The sequence below is a fragment of the Neodiprion lecontei genome, chromosome 2 (assembly GCF_021901455.1).
Source record: "Neodiprion lecontei isolate iyNeoLeco1 chromosome 2, iyNeoLeco1.1, whole genome shotgun sequence".
Classification (NCBI taxonomy): Eukaryota; Metazoa; Arthropoda; class Insecta; order Hymenoptera; family Diprionidae; genus Neodiprion; species Neodiprion lecontei.
In genome coordinates this window covers 36614414-36640958 of record NC_060261.1, presented here as the reverse complement: position 1 = coordinate 36640958, position 26545 = coordinate 36614414, and the positions used below count along the sequence as shown (strand labels likewise).

The following is a 26545-nucleotide window of genomic DNA, read 5'->3' as shown; positions in this document are numbered from 1 at the left end:
GATAAAGCCTTCGGCGGGTGACGGGGAAGAACCGCGAGGGAGAAAAGGGATGATAACCTTACGACGATTAAGCGAAGTGATACGGAATTCCCCACACTTGAATATATACGCGATCGTATACGGCCGCGGTAGGTGGGATATGTAACGTACCCTGCACTGGCAATATCGATACGATTTGGTCCGTCTCGTCTCGGCGGCTGCGAATCCGCAACCCCTCGACGGCCGGACGGCCGGCGCTGCCCTTGAGGCCACGCAGCATCATATTCTAATGTAATATCGACCCATCGATCGCCTCATTTAAATGTTGACCGCTCCGGCAAATATAAAATTCAAAGTATCTTTATAGGTATTTTTATATGCGGCCGTCTCCCGAGGATCTCTCAGAGGCATATCTAATGTATTTATGCAGGAATATATGCATTCGCGTGTATGTATACATTACATATACGTATATATATATATATATTCGAAGGTATACATGGACCTCCTCGAGCTGCCGCGGTGCACGTATATAGATATAACCTACGTATGTAAAATTATGTATCCACCCGCTTTCCCATCTCTTGCGCTTTCTTATACAATACCGATATTCCGTCCGTACACACGTATTTACTCAATATAACCGGTGTACATGCGCGCGTGTATGTGTGCGCCTATGCATGTGTTGCGCGTATATGCTATATCCTCGAAATCGTTATAACCACTCGCCTTGTATTATGCTGAGTCGTCGTGCGGTAAAAATGCAAACGAAACGCTTGTCGTGCTTCGATTTTATTTTATTTCGCCATTTTGTTTTTTCATTCGGTTTTTCTTTATTTTAGGTTTTTTTCTCTCTCTCTCTCTCTCTCCCTCTCTCTCTTTTCATTGGATTAATGACCATTCGCAAGCGTAACTATATCGCTGCGAGCGTAGGTACGAATGTATGATGTAGAGAATGTACATATATGTATATTTCTCGTACTGCAGCGACTAAAATCCGAAACCGAATTTTAGAGGATTGATGGAACGGGAACGCGAGACTAAAAACACGGCATCAAATGTATTCCGCGAAAAAAAACAAGAAAGAAACAGAAAATGGAACGTCGAAAAAACGTTACTGCTTTCTGAAATTTTTTCAACAATGTTCCAGAATACGATGTGTATTGATGTGATATTTCAATTCACAATGCATCGAACGTCTCAAATTTTTCTGTAAACAATTAATGACAAACCGTAATCATTGCAAGGTTTCGTTCGTAATCTGAAAAAAGATCAGTACACGTGAAAAACTTGCACTATCTTTTTTGCTTTATTAAAGATCGAAATATTTCATCTCTCTGTTAACATGACGAATCATTAATATGACAAAGAAGAGTGACATTTGAAGTCTGTATGTCATTGCAAAAGGAATAATTTTTTCCAAGTCCATTCGCTGATCTTGAAGCGTGGAAAAAATGCACATTCGTCCAAATAACAAGAATTTTCAGATCCGCGTATCGGATTTCATCTGATTCTGGACGTTGTTCGTCATCTGCGAGTACATCTGTGTGCGTGTGTGTCTGTATATTCCACACCTCTCGGAAAGGGATGCAATTGTGCCGTTCACGGATCGTGACGGCGCGGCGATAGAAGAGAGGGGGGGCTTAAAAATTCACGATTTCAAAATTCACGTTGGCAAACAGGCGCTCGCAACTCTCTTCCTCCCTCTCCCTCGGCCAATTTTTTTTCCTTCTCTTCCGCCCCGTCGCAATCCATCCAAAACCCCCGGGTCGGCCGCGACTCTTTTGGCCGAGCGGCACCCCCGGCGGCGCCAATGGATGACAAAATATAAGCTTGAAGCCTGGATTCAATCAGAAATGGCGACGCCCCACTCCACACGTACACATACATACGCATTCAGGTTCGATTTTTCAAACGAGTCGGCCACCACTGGGTAAAATCCCCCCAGTGGTGGGTGGCTGGGGGCGGGGGGCAGGAAGGGCTCCTCCGCTGATACATAATCATGAACGGCGATTTTTTTGTTCACGTATTTTAAAATTTTTCATATTTTTCACTTATAAACCACCCCTGCGCGTCAATGCCTTTTCGGTTTATTACGCTTTCGATGGGTTGACCGATGGGACTAAGTGCCCCGTTACGCATGTACGTACCGATCCATGTGTATACATATATATATATGCATGTATATGAACGTTTAGGGCATTGCGCAACTCATGGCGAAATATTAAGAACTGCGCCGATTTATCCTCTCTGTATGACGTATTCTTTATTGTTTTTACAAAGTTTTTTTTTTTCGTAATAAACTATACTATTTTTCATGATATGCTGCAGCCGTAAAACAACGACAGACTCGTTAAATGTAATGGAAAATTATTTTCTCACATTACTGAACGTTAGATATCAAGATTCTGGACGTTAGAAAAAGGACACTTGCTGCAGGCACGTTAACTATTGCAGATAAGGATACGTGATTCACTGTAGCTGAAAGTGTTATATTACGTAAACTACGCGTTGAATAGGCAGTGAATTATTTGAATTATTATGCCAACACATAGCATACTTGGATGCATGTCAATCCGCATCGCAAGATCGTGATTTTCTTTCGCAGCTGTGCGGTGGAGGAGCCGGAATCCGACGCCTTACGCCAAGTGTAATATTGTATAGATGCGGATGTTCGTTACGTTGTGTGTGAAAAAAAAAAAAGTTTACGATAACTCGCACACACGTTTTTTACCGCTTTCGATTGTGAATTCAATACAAAGCGAGATCCGAGTACAGCTGTAAGTGTGTGCACGGTGCACAAGTGAAAAGGAGAGGTAGATATCTAGAGGGAGAGAATGAGGAAACGAAATATATTTGTGTACGTATACGTGATAAACCGTGTGCATGTATGTAGATATTACAAAACCGAAAGTCATTTCACGAGGCATGCCTATCCCTGCAGTGCCCATTTATATTTCAAATATTGCTTTGGAAAAAAATGTAATACGTTCGGATTAACGGTGAAAAAATATCACAGAGAATCAGCTATGAGCACCGGGACGATCGGAATAATAATAATAATAATAATAATAATAATAAAAACGTGAATTAAAAAAAAAAAAAAGGAAAGAGCAAAAAGAAAAAATGCAAAAAAGCTAGTAGAAAAAAAAAAGTGAATAAATAAAAGAATATTCGAAAATATTATTAAAAGCCTCTGGATCACCGCTGCGCGGCAGATATCGTGGTCAAGGGTAGAACGTGCGAAGAGGGGTACGTCCAGGGATTCGGGAAGCGGCGATGGGGGAACTTGGTTATCTTCGGTGGGCAGCCGTATATAACCGATGGTTCACCAGCGTTTATACGTATGCATGTGTTGTGTGTGCGTGTGTGTGTGGATGGAACAGACACGTACGATACGAGTGTAATAAATACAGAATGTATACATTTTTATATATATACATATATACACGTTTAAATTCGCAAATGATAACTACGTGGGGAAAATGCGCGAGACATTCAGTGCATGTGCTTCAACTCCAACCAACACCCCATAGATCATTGACTTTCTACAAGCTCGCGCTTCAAATGATGTACGAAAATATACTCGCGAGAAATGCGGAATTAATCAGGTCGCGTAATTATATTCAAGGGAAAAGAATTGACGATTTCAATTCGTTTGTATTAACACGTATTATACAGCACGCCATGTATGATAATTAAAAACTGTGATGATTTTTAATTCGGTAATCAAAAGTGATTGGATAAATTTATTTCTCAAGTCGTTCACGGTGAATAACGCAAATTGCGACGATGGATCGACAGGTTTGAAAAACAAGAAAGGAAGACGAAAGTACTTCTCCGAACAATCCCAGCTGTTTATCCATTATATACCGTATTATAGTTAGGTTAGAATTGCGCCGTTCTCTCATCTCTAGAGCCAGCGTTTCCAACCCGCCTGCGGCAACAATTAAGCTGTTTATGTAATTAAACGATAATTGCACGGTTAATTTGCATGTTAAGCTGGATCAATAATATTCTATGATATTTCTCTTCAGGGACGTATTTCGACCCAGTTATCAAAATATCGTATGACGAACATTGGAACATGACTATTTGCCTTTTTATTGTAATGAGAAAACAAACTGAAAACGAAAACATTCACTTCATTGTCAGAGAAAATATAATACAAGACTCGCAATTAGCAGACAATAATCGACGATGAGTACAAGAATAGATGCATGATTACCTTTTTGTAGTGAGAAAATAAAACAATTAAAAAAATTAAAAAAAAAAATTAAAGCGATAAATATCGTCGGAAAAATAATTGAAACACCAGTTTTCCACTATTCTTTTCGACGCTTGAACAGAGGCAAATTTTCAACAAACTTCACGCTGTAGCTAGACTGTTGGGAAATAATTAATTACAGCATCGTCGTGCGCCTGATATTAATGCCGTAGATATTATGCAACTGTTTTACCGATAATTCATCCGTCGTTGATACACCTTGATAATAAAAATAGCGATACAACCGAGCGGCAAAGTTTTGTCCGTTTACGCCGGACATCGAAGCACTTTGAAACTCATCCATGGGTCCTGAGCTGAAAGTTTTTTCACGATTTTATCACCCCGCGGTTTTCCTGATTTCGTTGATCTCGTTCCTGGACTAACGACGGATTCTTACGCCGTGCGTAATCCAATAACGGCTATCCAACGGCTGTCAATAAAATGCCGATCGCCGTCAGGATGTCACCAGAGATGAGATAAATATGGGTATTTGAACGCGGCAGATAATGCAAACAAACCCCCGGTTTGAGTTATGCTTCGCGCGCGTTTATCCACAATACGATACGCTTTACCTGAAATTTGCTTCAAATAACCTCGAGGGACGGCGTTTCGCCTCGATACCGATCCCGGTACTCCATCATTATTGCACCCATGTTTTGGCAGTTGAAAAATTTTCAATATAATCCATATAGAAACCTGCAAAAGCCTTCGGGGACCGCGCGCTGGATGGAATTCGAAGACACTGCAGAGGGAATTTACAGGACCGATTTAGCACGCCTCGGGAACTCGATTTCGTCAACGTTGACAAACGTAATCCGAATTACAGCTGTGGATTGATGCAGCAGGACTCTGGTATCGATTCGGGGGTCACAAAGGGATACCGACGTTTTCGAGTCGAGCTCTACGCGTCAAAGGCCAATCGCTCCGTGACCTTATTATAATCTAATTTCCCCGTTCAATGAATATTTGAGGACGAATGAAACTTTGATTCAAGTTTCACGTCGATCGAAATCGTTGAGTGAGTTACGGGGATGTGTGCGGTTTCGAAAATGAAATCCAGACGATGTAGACCTTGGCACGAAATCTTTATCCGAACCCTGACCACGGTCTCTTGCTCACTCCTCTAATCCGACTTACTATAAAACCGTTGTAACATCGCATGTATAGTAATGGTCGCCACTTTGCGCAAATGACATCGTACATCAAGAACGGACCAAAGAAGTCTCGTTTATAGATGAGTGAGCGCGTGATAGGATAATAGTAATTCACGTAATGGTTAATGGTAAATTGTAAATGGAGCCATTCAAGGGACAGATATTCAGATGGCACTCATAAAGGCCAGCTGCCGTATCACCCCTAATAAGTACAAGTGGTACAAAATAGCTGTAATCACATCACATCACATCGCATCACGAACCTAAGATTATCAAAGTCCTTGTATGCTAACGTTTGCATGCTCACTCGGCGAGTGATAGTGGCTGACGGAAGGCGTGAAATATAAAGACCTTTTTCTCAACACTTTCCGTCGATCATCGATGCAGGCTTCTTACTGAAAACATCAAATGAAAATGAACCCGTACGTTGAGGTAAACATTCGGGATTGACTGGTTTCTTTATTTCGACCACCTCCACGATTCATGGTGTGTGATGTATAAATAATGGTCCTCGTTAGTCTCTACTTACCGATGACACAGATTCCGGGATTGATTCATTTATTTGTAATAAGATTTATATGAGGTTAATATTCAAAACTTGGTGTTTTATACCGTAACGCAAGTTCGTTACAATATTATTAATTATTCAATTATATTACTATAATTGTTCATTTGTTAACTATCCATTAATTATTAGATAAATAATTTGTCAGATTTTTGTATTTTACTCCGCGGCGTTATCCTTTTCCGTCGGGGGTTTAACGAAGAAAACACGAAAAGGAACACTTTTTACATTTACTTTTGTTGAAATACTAAATTTTCAGACTCTGCATTTAATGCTCGGTTATCTTCTCACGGTTTTCTATGGTTCACCTTGATACTGAGGATGAATGCCGGGTAGTAGAAAGGGAGTTTTCGAAATTTTAGTGGCATAACACTAACTCATCTACGAGCACCGGTTACTACATCTTTTACTGAATTGTTTCATCTTATCCGAGTGAGGACAATTCTTTCTCTGGGAGAGGGGGGGGGGGTCATTATCCGTAGGATAATACAATAGGGTAATAGGATGATGCAAAGGGTCAAATTACCCGTTTTGCCCCCCTTTGTAATCTAGTAGTCACCATAGATAAAAGACGTATAAAAGTTTTCATATGACAGAAAATGAATAAGATTGCTGCATCAACCAATATTGTTGTAAAAACAGTCTTGTTTTTGACTGCCATCTGGAACCACGTATCGCTAATAAAAGCATTTTTCACTGCTTAAGATGTTGAGAAGAGAAAAAACATTGAGTTTATGTAGTCGCTAGTTGATAGTAAGAAATCCTATATTCAACTCGTTAGTTGAGAGAAGGAATGATTAATATTCTTCAGATGAGAATTAACCGTGGCCTCTGAATGAGAGTACGAGAGAAGAAAAACACTCTGATTGGTAAGTTAACTATGTAGTGGGCTTTTCTCCCATGGTGTAGGGAAAGTAACTCGATGGTATAATACGAATTTGTGCGAGTTAAGGAAGACTTCATTTGCGCGGTGAGACTTCCTCGGTGAGAAACTGTTTTCTAGACTGAACTTTAATTCTTAATGAAAATGAGACCCTTGTGGAGTCACTAGGCCGGCACACAAGACGAAAAGTGGGAAGAGAGCGGATGGTGTATACGATGCACGACGAAAGAGGATGAGGACTGGGGATATATAAAGTGAGAGAGAAGCGCGTCGAGAGAGGCTTGCGAACAATGGATGTCAGAGGGTCGTTCCACCGCCTCTGGCCACCCGGCCTCCGGTCATGTACTTAACGCTGTAGTTTCGGAATTGTCAACGATGTTAAGCGGACCGGGAACAAGAATCTACGCTTCTCAGACTCGAAACGATATCGCTTTGATGGTGCCGGATGAATTAGCTAATTTCCCGGCAAAAACGACTCGACGATCGATCGATCGAAGTCATCGGTGATCGTTGAGAGTAATCGCTGGATATTACAGAGTAGATCCGAGAACCGATAGCGCGGTTCTGCTTCGTCCTTTCACCACTCAATCATCATCGCTAAAAATGAGCGTATCCAGAGGCGTTTCAAACGCGAATGCCCAGATTAACAACAAGGTGTAATTTCTCGTTGGTAAAAACTGGACATAACTTCAGCGGCAGCTTCTCGGAAGCGCAACGGGTAAGACTCTGGATAGAACGGATACAGCCTCTATCTTGCTGAACGAAGAGCTTCGTAGTCGTAGAAATTTTACCGCGGGCGTACACGTCACTCGACGAGGGCACCTCGTATTACCGTTAACTTACCTTGCCCAACCTTATTCCTCATGAGAGTACATTTGGTCGTGCTACGGTAGGACAAATTTGTGCAAAGCGTTGCTTCGATGCTTCATGGTCAACGAAAGTGGTCATTCATCTTCTGCGTTGAGAGTAAAATATTTCTGGACTCCTCATTCGCCGTCATTGACTCGAAGTCGAGGAGCCGGCTTATTGTGGGAGGTTACGCTCGATGCTTGCAGAAATCTCGTTGGAAGCTACGCGGAGAATCGACGTTACGTACAGCAGTCTTGGCGAATCAGTCTCGCGTGAGAATACATCCCAATTAAACCGCGCCCATCTGATGAAAATCAACTCCCGATTGTTAAAAAATAATCGTCAAAGAAGCAGACTGCAATGTTATAAGGAAAATCTTGCTCATGAAAGTCCCTTTGCTCTTGCTTAACAATGGGCTCGGGTGCTCACGCGGAATCAAGTGTTCTCACACTGGCGCAGTACCGGGGGCGGAGGGGCGCATGCATAATACAATAACCCTGCTTAAGTACTATTTTAAAACAATGCTGAAATTGCTTTAGGGGATAAAAATGAACGAGGCTGGTAGCTGGGTGGACCTTCTCTCTCCGTTTCTTCATCCAGCTCCTCTCGCTGCAGAATCTCTCCCTTTCTTTTTTCTCTCCCTCTCTCTCCCTCTCTCTCTCTATCTCTGTCTCTCTGTCTCTCTGTCTCTCTGTGCGTCCTCTCCCGTCGCGTCCATGCACGAGTACCCCGCACACACGCTTCGATGTACCGCGATGTACTTAGAGTACGGAAACGGCTCGCCCTGGGTACATCGCTAAGCCTTTGAGTCAGTCCACCGACCTGTACGTTACACGTGGAAGAATAAAGTGTGCGCATTTTTATTCTCTTTATACGGATGTACGCAGAGTAGGTGGGTATACCAGGTACGCGTCGGTCGACCACCACCACTTGAAGGAACTACCGTATCACGAATTATTTTAATTGGAGTTCTCTTGAGAAGTTTCACCAATTCTATGGGAAAAATTTGCCACAGTTTGAGACACCCGTCAAGACCGTTATTCGCAATGAAATTTGCGGACATATAATAAAGCATCGGGATAGTTGAAATGAAATTCAGTTGATCTGTCGCAGGACGACGATAGAAGAACTCTTGGAGGATTTACCGACTCTGGGAGAAGGAAAGGGTTCGTCATACAATGCAAGGATCTTTGGATGAGTACCTGTTATAGAAGTTCCATGGTCATTGTTTATCGAGCAACGTGGCTTATTCGCCACGAAAAGAAGGGAGAGTCTGGAGACGCGACGTGAAACAAGCCGAAGCAGAGGTTCGGTGGTGTTACGGTGGGGGTCGAAGCCGTTTTCGTCGTCGTCGTCGTCGTCGTCGTCGTTTAATCTTTGGCATCGGGAGGCAGAATCCATTAAAAAGTATATAACTCGATTAGTCGCTTATTGAATTTTCGTCAATTGGCCGCGTTTGATTACCGCCATCTAAATAATATAATTATTTTTATCGAGTCAAAGGAAAACAGTACCACGGTCCCGGGACGGATACATGTCAGCTGTATACGTACACCCTCAATTTTCTCCGGTACTGGCGGACGCGATATAAAGGGAAAAAAAATTACAAAAAAAAAAACCTCAACAATAATAAAAATAATGATAATAATAACAACGACGATTTAACCTCATTACACGCCCGTGACTTTCAACCGAAAATTGGACACTTTGTTACGACCAAATCAAATAATACGCGTACGTTGCATACCCGCAAGGGTGGTTTACTCTGGGAATCGTAAAGCTCGAGGCTTTTATTACACTCGCAGCGCTACATCGTCGTTGAATAATTCGACGATCAGTCCTCGAATTCACTCTGCGAATACAGTTTTTAATCAACAAAGAAACGGCGAAATCTCGATGGCGAACCCTTCGTGATTTCCATTATTAAATGTCTCTCATATCTGCAGTCGGAGATCCTGAAACGATCCACCGGATTGGCGTGTTCCTTTCAATCACTGCGATCTACTTCACTCTTCCGTTTCTCCATGCTCGTATTAAGGTAGCTAAATCAGCTCCGAACGACGAGAGTTTCGCTTACAAAGTCGGACGCGGGGGTGAAGCGCCAGAGGTTGGGGGAGATGGGGGGGGGGGGGGGGGGGGGAAGGCGACAACTGGCAAGCGTCCGCAGCCCCGTAGCCCGTAGTCAGGTAATTAGGTGATTAAAATTAGATCTCGCATCAGCCAGAAACTCAATTAGCAATTAAACGTGGCATTTTCTCTAATTACGATACGTTCTCACTAATTACAGTAGGTAACCTTCCTCCCTACCCCACTGCCTCCCTTCCCCCCCCTGCCACCAAGTTTCGTCCACCGGTAGCAGCAACGGCTGCAGTTTGTAGAGGCAGAATTAGTTTCGCGGGTAGATGGATGTAGATAACGGACAGAGGGATTGACTTGCTTTGTCTTACCGGCGTACATGTGAAAGAAAGAATCTATTTCTAATACCCACCCCTTGCCGTGTCTCTGAGGACAAATTGTAAGATCGACGCACTCAACTCTGGCTCGTACCCGAACAGTCTTAGCCGCAAAATTGTGATGTAAGATAATCACGTTGAATATTGTAAACAACCTCTAATTAGACCCTGAAAATAACTTGAATCAATTTTCACGTTTAACGATGAATAGCACAGAATGATAAACTTTTACAATTAGTGATATGAAAATTCCAGCTACCTGCATCGATTGTGTGATGTTCACGAACATTTGTACACATGTATTGTATTATCGTTATAACATATTTCGAGACGGTGGTTTTAATTTTAACCTGTAATTTTGTTGGTTATGTGGTAAAATAATCTCTTTTTCCTTTTAATATTTTTAATCGAATTTCAGTAGACATTTCTCAATAAAAATGAAATCTCAAAAAGATTCAGGGCACCGAATGAACCGAACTGGATACTGCGGAAGAATTTTAAGACCGATGACTCTTGAGTTTATATAGGTAATCCTGTAGGAAAATTACCGAGACTTATTGAGATGTCACAATTTTGATAGGAAAAAGAATAGGAAACAGTTTCTTACAATACTTGTTAGAAGAAGAGATTAAACTTTTTCTTTACAATTAGTCAATCTTGTCTTCCTCTTTTCTCTTCCTTACATCCATCCTGCACGAGGTTATGGCACGAGCGGTAGTTATAGAGTTAGTTGGGCGTTGTATTCGAACCGGCACTCACCCCCAATAACACGCATTGATACTTACGTGCCAGTAAGGCTACAGAAATAGAACACCGATTACAATAATCGGTGTGGAAATATACCGCACACATCCTCACGCACACACTTGCATACACGGCATACATATGCATATACAATATACATACTCCAGCGCCGAGCGCCATGATGAATAATCATATGAAATTACCCATATAACTAGCCAGCGGTGCTCAGTCGCAAATCTAATGAGCATATAGCAGACGATGTGTACCTAAATTGGCAATTCCAATGAATTTATTACCTAGATAATTGTAACCTCATCCTGCGTCTTGCCGGTTCGCACCCTTACACGAGTATAATGGAGTTCTCGCGTCGTGTGCAAAAAGTATAATTAAGAGGGAAAGTGGCGTGTTTTAGAAATTTTTTTTTAAAAAAGTCTTAATTATTTGGCAAATTTTATTCCTATCTGTGAAAATTCCGATTCCTTTTAAAAAGCTCGCCACGGGTTTTTCCAAGCTCAATGATTGTACGGACTACATGGGTTTTGTAACACGGACTGGCTGCAGGCGGGTACGAAGGTAAATACCGATGGCAGGTGTATCTGTAAATTCATCCGCCAGGGAAATAAGCTCGCCTGGTTGAATAATTTAAAAGGATTGCTTCGAATCAATGCTCGGCTAACGCATTAAGGGAAGTTAATTGTGTTGGCTTTTTTGTATATATGTATGTGAAAAGTGAAACGTTTCACGTGTTTTTCGAATAAAGGGAAATAATTACGACGCGCGGGATTCGAACTGCGTTGCGTGTACACGTATACATGCATATACACGCGCATGTATATATACTAACGCGTGTATGTACGTGTAAGCATGCACGCATACACGGATAAACCGAATTCGCCGCGTTCCGCCATGTTCGATCAACGTTAAAAGCATTACGCTACCACGATCTGTAATTAAAGTAATATTTGGGCTTGGTAATGATGGATAATTACCCCCTCCCGCAGGAACTCGACGAAAAATCCAACTCCGTTTCGAGCCGCTACATTATACATACAATCCGACGGGTTAGCTCGAGTTACTAAATTACGCCATTGGCCGTCCTGAATCGGGGGATATCTAGATTGACGACGATTTTCTCTTACATGCGTTTGCCTGATATTTTCAAACACGGCAATTCGTTCACGTCGAAGATAATTTTGAAAAGAAAATGAGACGTGAAAAGAAACGGAAAGTTGTGTATAGAAAAAAAAAAAAAAAAAAAACAGACCATTTTACAATGACGTATAATTTTAATTATGGTCGACTAAATGGAGTTGGAAATGATTCGCGTCAAGGCTGCATGGGAGGGGAGGATAAATAAGAGAGTGGGTGCAATAAAAAGAGACGTTGAACCTTCGGTCGGGAATCGCAAGCTTATTTTATATTGCGCAAGCCTTAGCGGCGTGTACAATACACACAGAGAGCGTTAGGTTAAATTTTTAATGAGTCGCATTTAAAACATCTGTCGTTTCTGCGCGAGGCAGCCGGTAATCGTAGCGTTTAAAATGTCTTCAGGTATGGTATAATGCAACAACTTGAACTGCGGAATACTCTCTTTCTCTACGTGTATTATATCATACACACCCACCGGCGTATCTCAATAATAACGTCCCTGGCTCGGTTGTAGGTAGGTACCTTTATCTAACCACCTATAAGCTGTAAGCTGCTGCCGCTGTTATTCGCTGTGAGCTAAACTCCCGGCAAGTCAATTACGTATTGACTTTTTTTTTAATGGTCAGTGTTGGGCCGATAATTAACCCAACAGCCGTTGCGAAATTTACGCGCTTGTAGCTTCGGCTTTGACTAGAAAATAACGGAAGACGGTATTATTATACATTTAGGCAGCGCGAGGATTTTACGTCTGCATTTCAACCGACGAAACTCGGGCAGGTTACGTGCCTACTTGTCTATAACTTTCGCACCCCACCGACTTACCTACAATTAGACCGTCGTCGAGGATCGATGAGTAGTTTTTACTGTTGTGCGTGCTGCATCTTTCAACCTTACTCAGAAAACGCACATATATATACATACATATATATATATATATATATATGATTCGCACGATCCAAATCTCTGAAACTTTCTTAGAGAAAACCTTCAACGTCGAGAGACTAATTGGCGAGTGAAATAATCGATGCCTGGTATAGTTATAGTTTGAAGTTTCTTGATTCGATTTTTTTTTTTAAAGTTACATAATTGAAACTCCTCGGATTGAATGCTGCGCGATGAGTCAAGCTCCGTCTTTTCGTAGCACCGAAAGACAAAAATAATGTCATTCAAGTATACTGCAATTGTAATGTACCAATTTGTAGTTTATAACTTTCATTTCTGTCTTTCAATTTCATTGCAGTCACGGCTTTTTGGCCCCGAGGCAACGTTATGCGCAACGTTATACGCAACGTTTGTGACGCAAGCGTTGTTTTATTTATCATAAAGAATGTTTTTTCATTCAACAAGGAAAAACGAAAGAAAAATTTGATTTTTATACCTTTACGCAGAAATTGCCTCGGCGATAATAAATCGTGATTATTTGAGTGGAAGCATTTTGATGTGAATTTTCTCTCTTTCTCTCTCTCTCTCTTTCTCTCTTTTATCCGTTTCTTTTCTGGTTTTTACTGGTTTTTTTTTCTTTGTTTTTGGTTTTTCACAAGCTCACCGAGGTAGTATATTTTACTTAGTACTCATTGGATCATGTAGTCAGTCTCCGCGATATGGTCCAGGGTATTATATTTTTAAATGGTTTTTATGTTTTGAATAATAATGACCGGATCCGTTCACTTCTCTTCCCTGTCCCCCCCCCCCCCCCCCTCCCCCTCCCCCCGACTCCGTCCCACCACCGAACCATGATCGTTGTGTCAGACGGGCGCCAAGCCTCATTTGCGAAGCTTTAGCTGGAACTTTGCGGCCAAGAATTATAATTAAGAACCACCAGGTTTCGAACCCCCCCCCCCTCTCCATCCCCCTTACCACGATATTACATTCCATTCCAAGCTGGATCAATCCTCTAATGGGCGGAAGTTTAATTTGTACCGTGCTACAAAATAATAATAGAGAAAGTGAGACAGGGTATTAATCATAGTTGTTAGAATTCACCTCCAGTATACAAACATACTGTTATATTTTATATCTAGGTATTCTTACGACGTATCTACGCGGTGCGCTTGAATTACACGTATACGTATATATTTATGAAAAAATTGATGTATCGTTTATAAATTCCCTTACTTTCTTACCACCGTTACATTTTCACAATTTAGATTTTACATCAGCTTTTCGCATCTAAATCGTTAATCCTTTCTTTCGGGATAATACTTCAATCACGCTTAGAGAATTCGATTGCCAATTATCATTGTATCTGCGTCGATAGTAGCCACGGCTATGTGCTATTGAGAGCTCTCTCGAAAACGGATGCGGCACCCTATCTAATCGTTCGGAGCTCGGTGTGATAAATTCTTCGTTTTTTTTTTGTTTTCGAAAGCAAGCTATCCCGTTACCGAAATGACCTCATATTAAACCGTTATCAGCACCAATTCAGCAATACATTTTTTCACGTTTACTACAGTTTATACGCTACATATATATATATATAACGCGTTCATACCCCTCGACTGGCAAGGGTTGACTCCATGCTTGATCGCCAAAAAGGTTTCACTCTGATTGCATTGTATAACTATACAATGTACGCCGAGGAAAGGGGACGAGAAGATTTGATATATTGACAGAGTTTTTAAACAAAGATCGAAAGGTTCAATTCAGCGATACGCAGGTTCTTTACCTCGTACTCGAGCATGGCGACTAAGCGTTCAAGCTCGATTTTTATCCAGTCCCGATTTGCAACCCTCCGCCAAAGCGGACCCCTCCAATCGAAGGAAACTGCACTGGTATAATTGCGGGGATATACGGACACGTACAACTCTAATATCTGTGTGTACGAGCGTAATAATGGCGGTGATTTTCGCGGTCCGCGTAACCGACATGGTGGCTAAACCCGTTGACTCGAGTGAGAAGCAGTACCGCGGAATGGGGATCAGCCATGAGTCACCTCGGTTGTTACAAGGAGCCAATTGCCTGGGCACCATGCACTCGGTGTTTTCATCCGATTCCTCGTCCGAAAGTCTCGGTTTTCAAGTGCAAGCCGCGTTTTACCCGCACGGACACGAAAGATCAGCGCTGGACTTTTTTCTTCTCACAGCAGCGGACGAATCTTGCGAAAATATTCTTGACGTAGATTCGACGTGCGGTTTTAGGCATTCGGACGAATATCGGCTTCCGCGTCATTCGTTGACGGTCTTACGCCGTCAGGGAGGTGAGAACCACTGCCATTACGAAACTCGAACCCTGCCGCGGGCTTCGCAACCCCTCGTATAATTCCACCCTTACAATTATCCCCGGCATTAAAAACACGATGTTAATTTCCCTACCGGAGTACCCCCCTCGCCCTTCGAATCAATCGATTTCTAATTCTGTGCGCCTAAGCTTTCGAAATCGAGGAAGTGGATGTACAGTAACCGCAACAAGTTCATCGTGTCGCGATCAACTAAACCGTTTCGGTCACGATTCTGACTTTGAATCTTTGTCAGATAACGGCGAAATAACTATCAATTTTTGGCAATGGTTGTACGGTATTTTTCATTTCGCGTCGGTCACTATTTTCACTTCTCATAATGAACGAAAAATATGGTTCCACGCACGCGGTGTAAGAGAATAATTGGTTTTGTAGCCGTAAAGAGGAAATCTGGTACGTACGATTATTCTTTTAAAACGATCTTTAATGTACTTGTACTATGTTTCCTTGCAAATATTGCGAGAATTTGACGTTGCTGCAAGAATAAATTGACGATAATGCCTTATTTAACTGAAAATAAGTGCTAAATTAAATAGGTTTAATGTTCCAATCAACAGAAAATGTCGTATCGACAACTATAATCATACTGAATAGTTACTCGTAGCACACTTTCTAATAATTATAACAAATGTAATTTTCTTGGCACGCAGTGAAATGAACGCACAAAAGTGCCGAGGTTTTATTACTCCGGTTCAAAAGTCAAGTTCGTTGAAAACAACGAATTATTGCAACGTTTCGTTTCGAAAAATTAGCGGCAAAAGGTCGGATCGTTGAAAAATAAACAAATCAATAATTTCATACAATTAGAGACTTTTCATTCGAACGTGAGAACCTAAAAACAAAACCTCGGTACCTACTTGAAAGAAAAAACCACGTCACGCACTCTTGGACTCGGTTAAGTTTTCCAATTAATTACGAATCGTCGTCCGCATTCGGAGCTTTTTACCAATCCTCGTCAACAGCACGTCCGCCTGATTGTAATAATTTCCGGTGAGCGTGCAACGGGTGCGTTCGTAAGGCAAAAATTATATGCGTTTTTAAATTTAAGGGTAAGTCTTCGGCCCCCGTCTTGACCCTGGCACGCTCGCATCCCCTCCGCGGGTTCGCGGCGCAACCCTTCTGGCTCGACCCGCAGTGCGTGCCCAAGTGCCCGAGTGGCGCAGACACATAATACAGACGTAGGTACGGGGGGCGGCATAATTAGGGGTTTGAAGGGGGGTAGAAGAGGCTGACAGATGTGGGAGCATTGTTTTACGAGACTCCCCCGTGCGCGTCTCCGACTCTACCGAACTACGCGAACGACGCCCCGTCGCGTGCGTCGTGCTGCGACTTAAAATGGGGTCCGTGATTTTATGAATTCGCCGTTACGCGAGCCGCGCTTTTCCCTCACGCTCTCGTTCACGTCTGCTTGCAGCACGTTGCGTCGTTATGCGCGCGATCGCCCGTCCGACGACCTAACCGTGAGATCTTTGCTTCGCGTTTACCGGCGTGTGAATTTTTCCGTAGACCTAACTTGATATTATAATCCTGTTAAGTATCGGTAGTGGATTACGCAGACTGGTTACCGCGATTAGTTTTACCCGAGCTTTCTGGCGGGATTACGCGGATTGGACATTTGTTTGGAAATTTATTTTTTTTAATTTTATTTCATTCGTAAGTCATGCTTCGTTAACGATTTAAAAGTCAAGACCCGCTAAATTTTACACTCGAAACGTGATCGACTTTGACGATTGTGGTGAAAATTCCAAAAGAATCGTTTGAGCGTAAAATAAAAGTCCGGATACCGTTCAGCGTTTGATCGATGTCGCTCGTTGTAATTGTGAAGAATATCTTCTTGCGTCGAGATTTATTGCTCGTTGTCAGATTTGAGAACCGCGTTGCGATCACAGATTGCGTACTTCCAAATTATTGAAACGAATATTAAATGTTCAACGATCGAGGTTTCATTGAATTTCCTAACAGGAAAAAGCTATTATCGAAGGTTCGATTATAGAACATTGCGCCGGAGCTTTAACGACGGCTCGGTGACTCACGCGGGGCTTTATACATGTTTTAATTTCTGGCTTCAAGTTCTAGTTATAATCAGAGGGTGAAGGAGAGGGCGAGGGGACGAGGGATGAAGAGACCCGGAGAGCTCGCGAACATGTGCAGTCACACCTCTCATTAGGTTTTTGACAGCCCTTCGTGCTCGGATCAACCCCCGCCCCGATTCAACCCCGCCCCGGTATCCCGCTTTTGTTCTTCGCCGAGCGAACGCCGCTGCTTTGCAACCCTTCTGTTTGCCGGCTAAAATCCGCTCGACGATTCGCGCGACCCGAGGATCGACTCGAGTCATTCCGATAAAACAATCCGTATTTTCATTCTCTCTCTTTCTCTCCTGATTTCTGTGACATTGTCGTTTGTTTTTCCTGTATTCTCGCGTCGTTTTTTCTCCCCTCGACAGATTTTTTACGCCCTTTAACACCCGATATTACACCTGACTCGCCTACTTCGGCAATAATAATTTACTCGGCGAGATATCAAACGCTGCAACAACTAATATAAGCCGAGTGTTAATTTGTGGAGCAGAACGTTGCTTGGCACGAAAACGCGGGGACAAAGGGTCCCGGCTCCACCTCTGCACCTTCCGCCCTTTCCTTCCTCCCCTTCATCCCCCCGCCCCGCGCCACACGCCGCAGGTCTCTCCGTTCGATTCTTTCCATCTCGCTCGTCTTTACCGAGATCGTAATAAACCCAACGACGAATCGAGGACCCGGGAAAGAGAGAGAGAGAGAGACCGAGGGATACGTACGTACACACCCTAGAAAGGCGAAGGGTCGAACGGCTACGTACTGCGAAGCGACAGACCGCAGAGGCAGCGTCGCACAAGGAACCAGTGCGTGGCTTAATTTCCTGCTAAATTACTACTTTAATAGGAAAGATGAACGCAGAGTTGATGAGGAGGGTTAGTCGGAATATAAATAGGGGGTGACGACTCGAAGGCTCGTCTCCCCTGCCGCGGAATGATGGAGGGATGATTCGCTTCTCATTCCAAAGATTTTATCCATAAGATATGTCGTAACTGTAGACTCAACGTACGTTTGATTGTTACATTTTGGTGAGGAAAAATTTTACAATCAGCGCTTCGTTTGGTTTTCACGAATTATTAGCGATCGAGTTGTATCGAAAGTGAAAATCTTAGATTTTGATGAAAAATGATGTAACAACGACGGAATTTTGACGGAATTATTTATACGGCCGATCACGTGAATTACGTTCCTCAACGCTGTTATATCGGAAATAATTATGACAGCTAGCGACGAAGGCTCCGTCGGATATGTGCTTAATATACAAAGAGGAACCCGGTGAAACGTCTGCTCCGCAGAAGTAACAAACATTGTGTTCTTATCTCTCTCCGGCACAATTAATGCTGGCAACCCCTTCGTTGGTTTATCCCTTTCCCCTCGCCCCCCCCCTCCCGCCCCATCGCATTCCCCTCGTTTCTCCGCCCCTTCTCTAGGAGCTTCTCTTAACGCGGTATTACTTATGTAGATGAGCCCCGCGTTTCCTATACATTATTTGCGAGCAAGGGGGTGGAAGTGAGGGGTGAAAGGCTCGGAACTTTCAAGATTGCCAACCGTTCTGTATAAATTTCAATCCCATTCGAGAGATCTGGCTCATTTCATATTAAGTGTTTCACGAAAATGCGCTGCCCCCATTCTCCACCTCGCTCTCTCTCCCTCGCCCTCTCTCTCTCTCTCTCTCTCTCTCTCCTTCACTCCCTCTCTACAACCATCTTCGCTCTTCTCGCTCATCCACACGAGACGCGCTTCTACGCGTATTATACCAGAAATATACCAGGTATATACACGTACGTATCGCACACACACGCACCCCTAATCTTCGGGTAACTTTATACATCCAGGCTTACCCGATCATCATACCTGTGCCATTCTATTAGTTGACGAGTGAGAAATAAGCGACTTTATATCACGTGCATTTATTACACGGATCACATGTAATAAAGTAAGCAGAATCGAATAGGATAATCAACTGTATAAAATCATTTTTCATCATTAATTGTCGATCCGTTTTTCCGAATTAACGGTTGTTCCTGAAATCGTGACTGTTGTTGTCGAGTCTTAAAAAAACTCGTTCGATTCATCGACGCCTCGATGGTGTTCACACAAATTCCGATGTCTGGGCGTATCGTTTTATCATTTCTGTATAAACACACGCAGATCGTTCACGCATATATATTGTACAAATGTAGGTGAAGGGGGCTGGATGAACCGAAACCCCAGCGGGCTTAGTTACTTCTGGTGGTAGGTGCAACTGTACGTAGGAAGAGAGTGGGGGGGGGGGGGGGGGAGAAAGAGAGGAGTTGAGTGAGAGATAGTCAGTGGCTATGGCTATGGCCGTGGCTGTGGTGTTACGAACGCGGGTATACCAATACTAAAATCGCCCGTAAAATTGATATACAGTCTCTCTGTTCGTACCGATGCAAAATACATTTACATTCCGATATACGGCGCGATAAAAATGCCACATCTCCTCCTATGACCCGCCGTAGGATGAACCTTTGGGCCCACGCAACGCCTCCCGAAGTATACTTCGTAAACGCATGTGCGTTTTGCGCGTAACGGAAGCAAAGCATCCTAATTTCCCGTTCTTATTAAAACCGTAAGGTAATATTATACTCGAAAAAGTAATCAGGAAACGCTGGAAATGATGAGGGAGAAATTAAGAATATTTTTCTGTGACGGGGAGAAGTTTTGTACGGTATTATCTTTTTTTTTTTTTTTTTTCATCACTCATTTTCTTTTTGTACAAGCGTCCATATTGATTATATCGACGTAAGCATTACCTGCAATATGGTAGAAAAATTTTAGCAAGTTTTTTATTTTTTTTATTTTTCATTTTAATGAAAAATAACGCCATTCGTTTAAAAATACCCAATTTGAAGCGTGTACTTTCGATGAAAATAATTGCACCACCGCTACAATTGCGGGATGATGCAAATTGATATTGTTACATTTTTTCTCATCTAAAAATTGAATCCTATCAAATAATTCTACCACGGCAGTAAAAGAATTATAAACTGGATTCGATCATTTTTCTGTCAAGTGATGTGCTGTAGTATCGAGTATTCTTGATTGAGAAAAAAATCAATCGATACTTTACCGTAATTGAATGAAAAGTCATGATCTATGACGACACGAGTCTTCAAATATCTTTAATTAATTTACCAATGGTTTGCCCTGCAGAAACGTGACTTTGGAGTAACAAATTTGTACTATAAGAGAAAATTTATATTACCGAAATTCAAAGACATTCTTCGTAATAAATTACAAAAGCGTTTAACTCTTCGTGTAAATCATATATGAAATTACATGGCTTCTGCTAATTTAAATCATCTTTATACGGTGATTATCCGTTTGGGATGAAACTGTCTCACGATAACACGGCTACAGTTGCCGTAACAAAACAGAAAAAAAATTTATAAACGCAGGTCACATCGATAAAAATTTTCCCGATCTTCGTTGAATTGCATAATACGGTAAACTCCAAAATGTCGAATTAAGAAAGACGGTTAAATCGCTGTTATGAAAAGTCCGATTATACGTGAATTGTAACTATATAATCGACGTGTAACTAGACCAATTGCACTGACAACTGTTCGAAAAGGGTTTAACGCTTTAATATGCACTTGGTACAGAGAAAGAGAGAGAGAGAGATGGTGTGTAAATTAAACCATCGCGATATCGAGTAGACACAGAAGCGAACATTGCAGACCCATTCGTGTACGTACATACATACATGCACGCGTACGATAAATTCGTTGTACACGTAACGCAAGCGCCCGGAGCTCTCGGCATCTTCGGTATACCCCCGAACTAATCGAAAATAATACGAGTCGATAATTGGCTACGATAATCGATATTTGGAGGGCGACTTAGGCGGGGCAAAGAGGGGCGGCGATATGATTTCGATGTTCTTCTCATTACACCATCGGGGCCCTGGGCCCAGAGCGTGCGTAGCGAATCTGACCTCCGGGCTCGCAAGCACGTTGACGTCGTCCAACGGATACCGGCCTAGCAGGCTTCTCGTTGCAAATTGTCGTTGGTTTTAAACCTAGTTCTTCAGGGATTGAACGCACGGGTAATTGTGAAAGGAGCGTTAATGGGAATAAGGGGGGAGGGGTCACTTGCTTCGAAACCTAATTCGCGAGTTCGCGAAACAACAAAATTTCCCTCATATGTCAGCCAACTGGTTTCTGTCTTTTTCTCTCTAACACTCTCTCTCTCTCTCTCTCTCTCTCCCTCCCTCAGTTTAACTTAATTTTGTTAAAAGTACAGATTGACGAAGTGAAGTGACGTTATATTGAAATATGTAAGGCGCAAGGGTGATGAGAAATGTTGCTTCGCTTATTTTTTTTTTTTGTTTTTCCACATTCCCTATTTAAGTACCTAATTGATTTTGAGGTATGACTGTTGTCACGAATATATATCAGGAACCGATCGACTTTGTCAGCAGGCGAAACATCGTCTAAATTACGTAACTATACGTACACTCGTCTCTGTCGGCAGCGCGGCACGTATATGCGATAAATAACGCATAAATTTTCATTGAAAAATGCACAAGCGGCCGATTCTAGCTTTATCTCCAGTTTGATTATAGATTATTGATGTTCACCCTACCAGCACCCCCGTACGACCCCACCCCCGTGTACGCGTTGCACCCACGTCCGCCCATCCGCGGACAAGCGAGAAGCGCCGCCCGTAAAAATCCAAAAAATCGGTGGCAAAGGGAAGCCCACCCCCTGCAACCCGCCCACTGAGTGCATCGCTCTACCCGCCGCCTGTACTTTTGTTGCGCGTGCAGTGCGGGGTGAAATGAAAAAAAAGAAAACAAAAAGAACCAAAAAAAAAAGAAAGAAAAAAAAAACACCACACAGAGGGAGAGCGGGGGGAATCGGAAAAGTAGAATGGAAAAAAGGGGAAAATACGAAAAGGAGAAAAAAAGAAAATGAAAAAGGTGAAAAAATTCAACAGCCACGATCGAAAGAGACGTGTGTTTGCACCCGCGATGGCCGGCCGGCCGCCCCTTGCAATTCTGATCGCGTTGTTCCCGATATGCGAAACACACCGCACCACCACCACCGTCACCAGCAGCCGCTAATTTCATAGACTTTAGACAATGTTTAACGAAGGCCTCGAAATTGTTTGAATTTCATTTATAAATTTCCATATATACCTATAACGCATCTGCTCAGCAGCGTCGATCAATCTTAGGAGTGAAATACAAGTTGAGTGTTCGGGTTAATTGATCGGTGGACTCTTTGATCGTCTCGTAAATAATCTCACACGGTTGGTACGTAATTTATCAGCAGCTATATGTATAACTGTATTATTTTCACAGATTCGACGTTGCGCCTGCCACGCATTGTTCCGATCCGTTTACCCCGAGGCGATAGATTATCACGCGACGTCTAGATCACGGCAGCTAGGCACTTAAATGATCTCTGCAGGCAGATTTTAACCGTTCATTTAACGGTCCTGCCCGTTTCTTGAGATGAAATTCATTCCGAGAACGCGATAGCCGTGCGATGCATCCAGGCGCGGGACATCGGTGGAGTATGAAAATTGTAGCGAGATATCCTCGCGGATCCGACCAGCGATTTCCGGACTTGCGGAACGCCGCGCGGCCCGATGCCTGCGTAATTCCGGCCTTTTATGCGAAATAGCGATTTAACGCCGAAACGTAATGGCCGGCTAATGCGAGGAAACGGGGGAGAGAGACCGTGACTGTAAATATCGGTGTAATATTATATCGAATGAAGAATCCGAGCATGGCAAAGCCATAAAAACCCGTCAGGCCGGACAGATACGAGATACGTCCTATTACTGTCGGGCAATGCGCGGCGAACGCGGATCGGATGCGAGGAACTCGCCGGCATCAACGCGCACCTCGGCTAACTAAATTACCAGTTACATTTTTTACTGTCGGATCCCTGCGAGCTTTTTACCAGCGTATTGAGCGCAATGAAACGCTCGCCTGGCCGTACAACGGAGGTATAACGCCGTACGATATACGCCCGGCGAAACCTCTGCGGGGCAAACACGGCCGGGTTTTCACCCCACCGCTGCACCGTATAAAAGGATTGCCGAATTCCGTTCAAATCGTACGTATATAACGCCTTGTTGGCTGCGTCTCGCGTTAACTGGCCAATTCCGCTTCCGGAATATTGTTGAAAATTTCACATCGCGAACTGTCCGATAACGCTTGGGTTAATTCTTGTCCGATTTATCCCGATGATAGAACGTAAGTATCGGAGGACTCGTAGTTTCGTACGGATCAATGAACAAGCGATCCATCAGTCGAAAGAACTACGCTTAATTGTGGTCAACGTTACGCTCTCGGAACTTGCGAGTTCTTACCGTTCGTTAGCGGTTCGTAGGTATGATCAAAAACTTGGTTTATTTGTATATCAATGGAAAAAAAACAGAAGCAAACTTTGTAAGTGATAATGAAGATTTTGGTTGTTATTCGACGAGAAGAATCAAAATTTACTTATTTAAATATAAACTTGAAGAGAAGAAGTATTTATTTTTTTTTAACGTGTGATTAATTATTATTCTTTAATAAAAGTGATTCAAATGCGTGACTGAAGTTTGTTCGATTGTTATTCACAATAATTGTCCGAGAAAATAGGTAATTTTTCTTAAAATCCGAAACATCGTTCTAGTTTCTACAAAAGCAAACTTCGTCCAGTAGAACTGGGTTTCTTCTTTTACTAGATACGTAGAAGAAATGAAAATTTGACATCTAGAACCCAGACTCAAAATTCGTGTCAACCGGTGTATTATTCCACCAATGGAGAGGGTCGATTGGGGTAAAATTGGCTGCAGTCGTAACAGCGCCTTTAAGGTGGCTGGAGCGATTACACACATGGTGAAGTACTCAATTGAAGAATTAGTTCCAAGTCTTAGCATTAATAGCTCGATCGAAGAAGAAAGAAGAGGATAGATTAACCGCGTGGATGAGCCTTGCGGCATGAGGAGGTATAGTAAGGCATTACTTGCGGTAATCATTGCACGTAATTAAGCCAACGTTTCTTAAGTGGATTTAATCGACGGAAGATGTAATTATAATTGTATTATTCAAAGTAACAACGTTTTTATTCTCCTTTTACAATTTTATTTTACTTCTCATCTTCACTTCTGTATCGATACTTGTATCATACACGCATGCACAGCCGCACGCGTTGCTTTCTTTGCGTTAAAATTTCGTTCGTACATAGATAGAAATTTTTCACACAGGCGCATATGCAGATATGTATATATATATATATATGTATATTCGAGGGGCGAAAGCCTTCGGTATTACCTGCAGCTACGTACGTTGTATACGTGTATCTGGTGAATAATAATAGAGAGTCTCGGTTGTGTCGTAAATAACAAATTTTATCGAACACCCAAAAGTGCGGAAGAAAAATTTATTAACTGTAAATCTACCCACCAGCATAGCTGCTACAGAGACCCGTAGGTATACACCGCAGGTACATACCTATATCCCTATATATTTATGTATATATACGCATAACGCGAGTCACTCGGTGATTTTATTTCGCCGAAGAATTTTATTAGGCGGTCGCAAAATCAGCAATAACTAATATTATTTTACTATTGGTCAACCTCGGCGGGCAAGGTGAGGTTATAAAATAAAATGTTACATGTTTACGCGACGCTGAAATATAACCCCGGGCTTTTTAGAGCTTCGGAGTCGCTTCGGGCGATACAGAAGCGAACGTACCTACATTGTTGAATTTTCCACCTCAGATGGTAAAAGTAGTCCAGATCATTCCGCGATGACGTCAAACCGTCAACCGGACGTCAAGATTACTCCTCGACGCTTCCATTCCGAGGCAATGTCCACCCTGAAATTGCGTTAATTTTGTATTACGGATTAATTACGACGCCAGTGGGCATGATACAATTCGCAGGATGAGTACGATCGGGGTTTCGGGCAGCGACACTGCAGGAAACCTGCACCCAGAAGCCATCATGTTCCGTATGCCGACCTGTAATACGCAGAGCGATCGAGGAACAACGGTGGCACTGCAGGCTTGTGAGCTCAATGCCATGCACCATCAGCCATAAAGATTAACCGCACACCTGTAATCAGCAGAGCGACATAACCGGGTTAGATTATGAAATTGATCAAGCCGAAATAATCTCCGTCAACTGCCGAGCGAGACCGACCACCGCCTACCTAGGTATACGGTTATGCCCCATAAACGTGCAGTGTACGAGCAATACGGACGGCTGCAGCATCGGCTCAACAGCAGGCGGAACCATCACGGATCCGCATCTCTTCCCGCGTGGCATCGGCAGGCTTACGTACACGAGAGCTACCCGATACCCGCGAATCCTGATATATACGCGGAGTGCGAGTATCCTTCCATTGCCGTTGTTGTACACCTCGAACGCCTCAAGATGACGCATGTTTGTAAGGGCAGTCGAGGTACCGTATGCGTAAACCGTACACTCCCATGCGTAATCGGGAAGACGCCATCGCACCTCGCGAGTTTCGAAGCATTATAGACGCCGGACATTTTACAAATACTTGGCTATCCGGATGCTCGTTTTCCCTTCACTCTAGGCCCTTGCGAGGAAGGTATCTCAGGTAGATCGCTCAGATTTGATTTCTTTTGGGATATGCTATAGTAGACTGAAAATCGAGCGACACGTGGTTTTTTTTTATCTCCCATTAAACACTTTTAGGGTGTGAAACCAACCTCCGAAGTATGGCACGTGATTCGGCGGTGTTCTTCCGTTTTTTTCTTTTTTCAATTGATAAAATTAAATTTTCTCATTTCGAGTTACGATGAAATTTTTCCAGTTGGATTGGTTAAAAGAATATTACGTGATTGTAGGTGAAACTGCCAAATCAACCCTTGACATGTCTTACTTTGGAGGGTGGCTTAGTTTTTGATCTGCATTAACACATTACAAAAGAGATCAAATCGGAGAAATCGACCTGGGATACCTTCCTTGTTAGGCTTGCAGGCTGAACCATTTCATACAATCGGCATCGACGTTCCTTCAAGGTATCGAAAGTCTTGATTCCTGGGAGGGCGTCCCTTGCGTGCGCACTTCATCATTGCGAGTACTTTGCATCCAAATTTCGCTGCTCAAACCACCAGGTTGAAAAATCAAAAACTGCACTTACAACCGCCTGTAACGCAGGTGTGCGACTGCACGCATGAATTTTTTTATTTTTTC

General features: G+C 42.8%; 1 protein-coding gene across 1 annotated transcript in view; it reads left to right on the top strand.

The window, feature by feature from the left end:
- Positions 1-26545, top strand: part of LOC107224580 (POU domain, class 6, transcription factor 1) — a 161366-nt gene that overhangs the window by 25167 nt on the left and 109654 nt on the right. The window contains exon 2 of the mRNA XM_046731092.1: positions 22754-22762. The gene's annotated coding sequence lies outside the window, so the exon portion shown is untranslated. The remainder of the gene's footprint in view (positions 1-22753; positions 22763-26545) is intronic.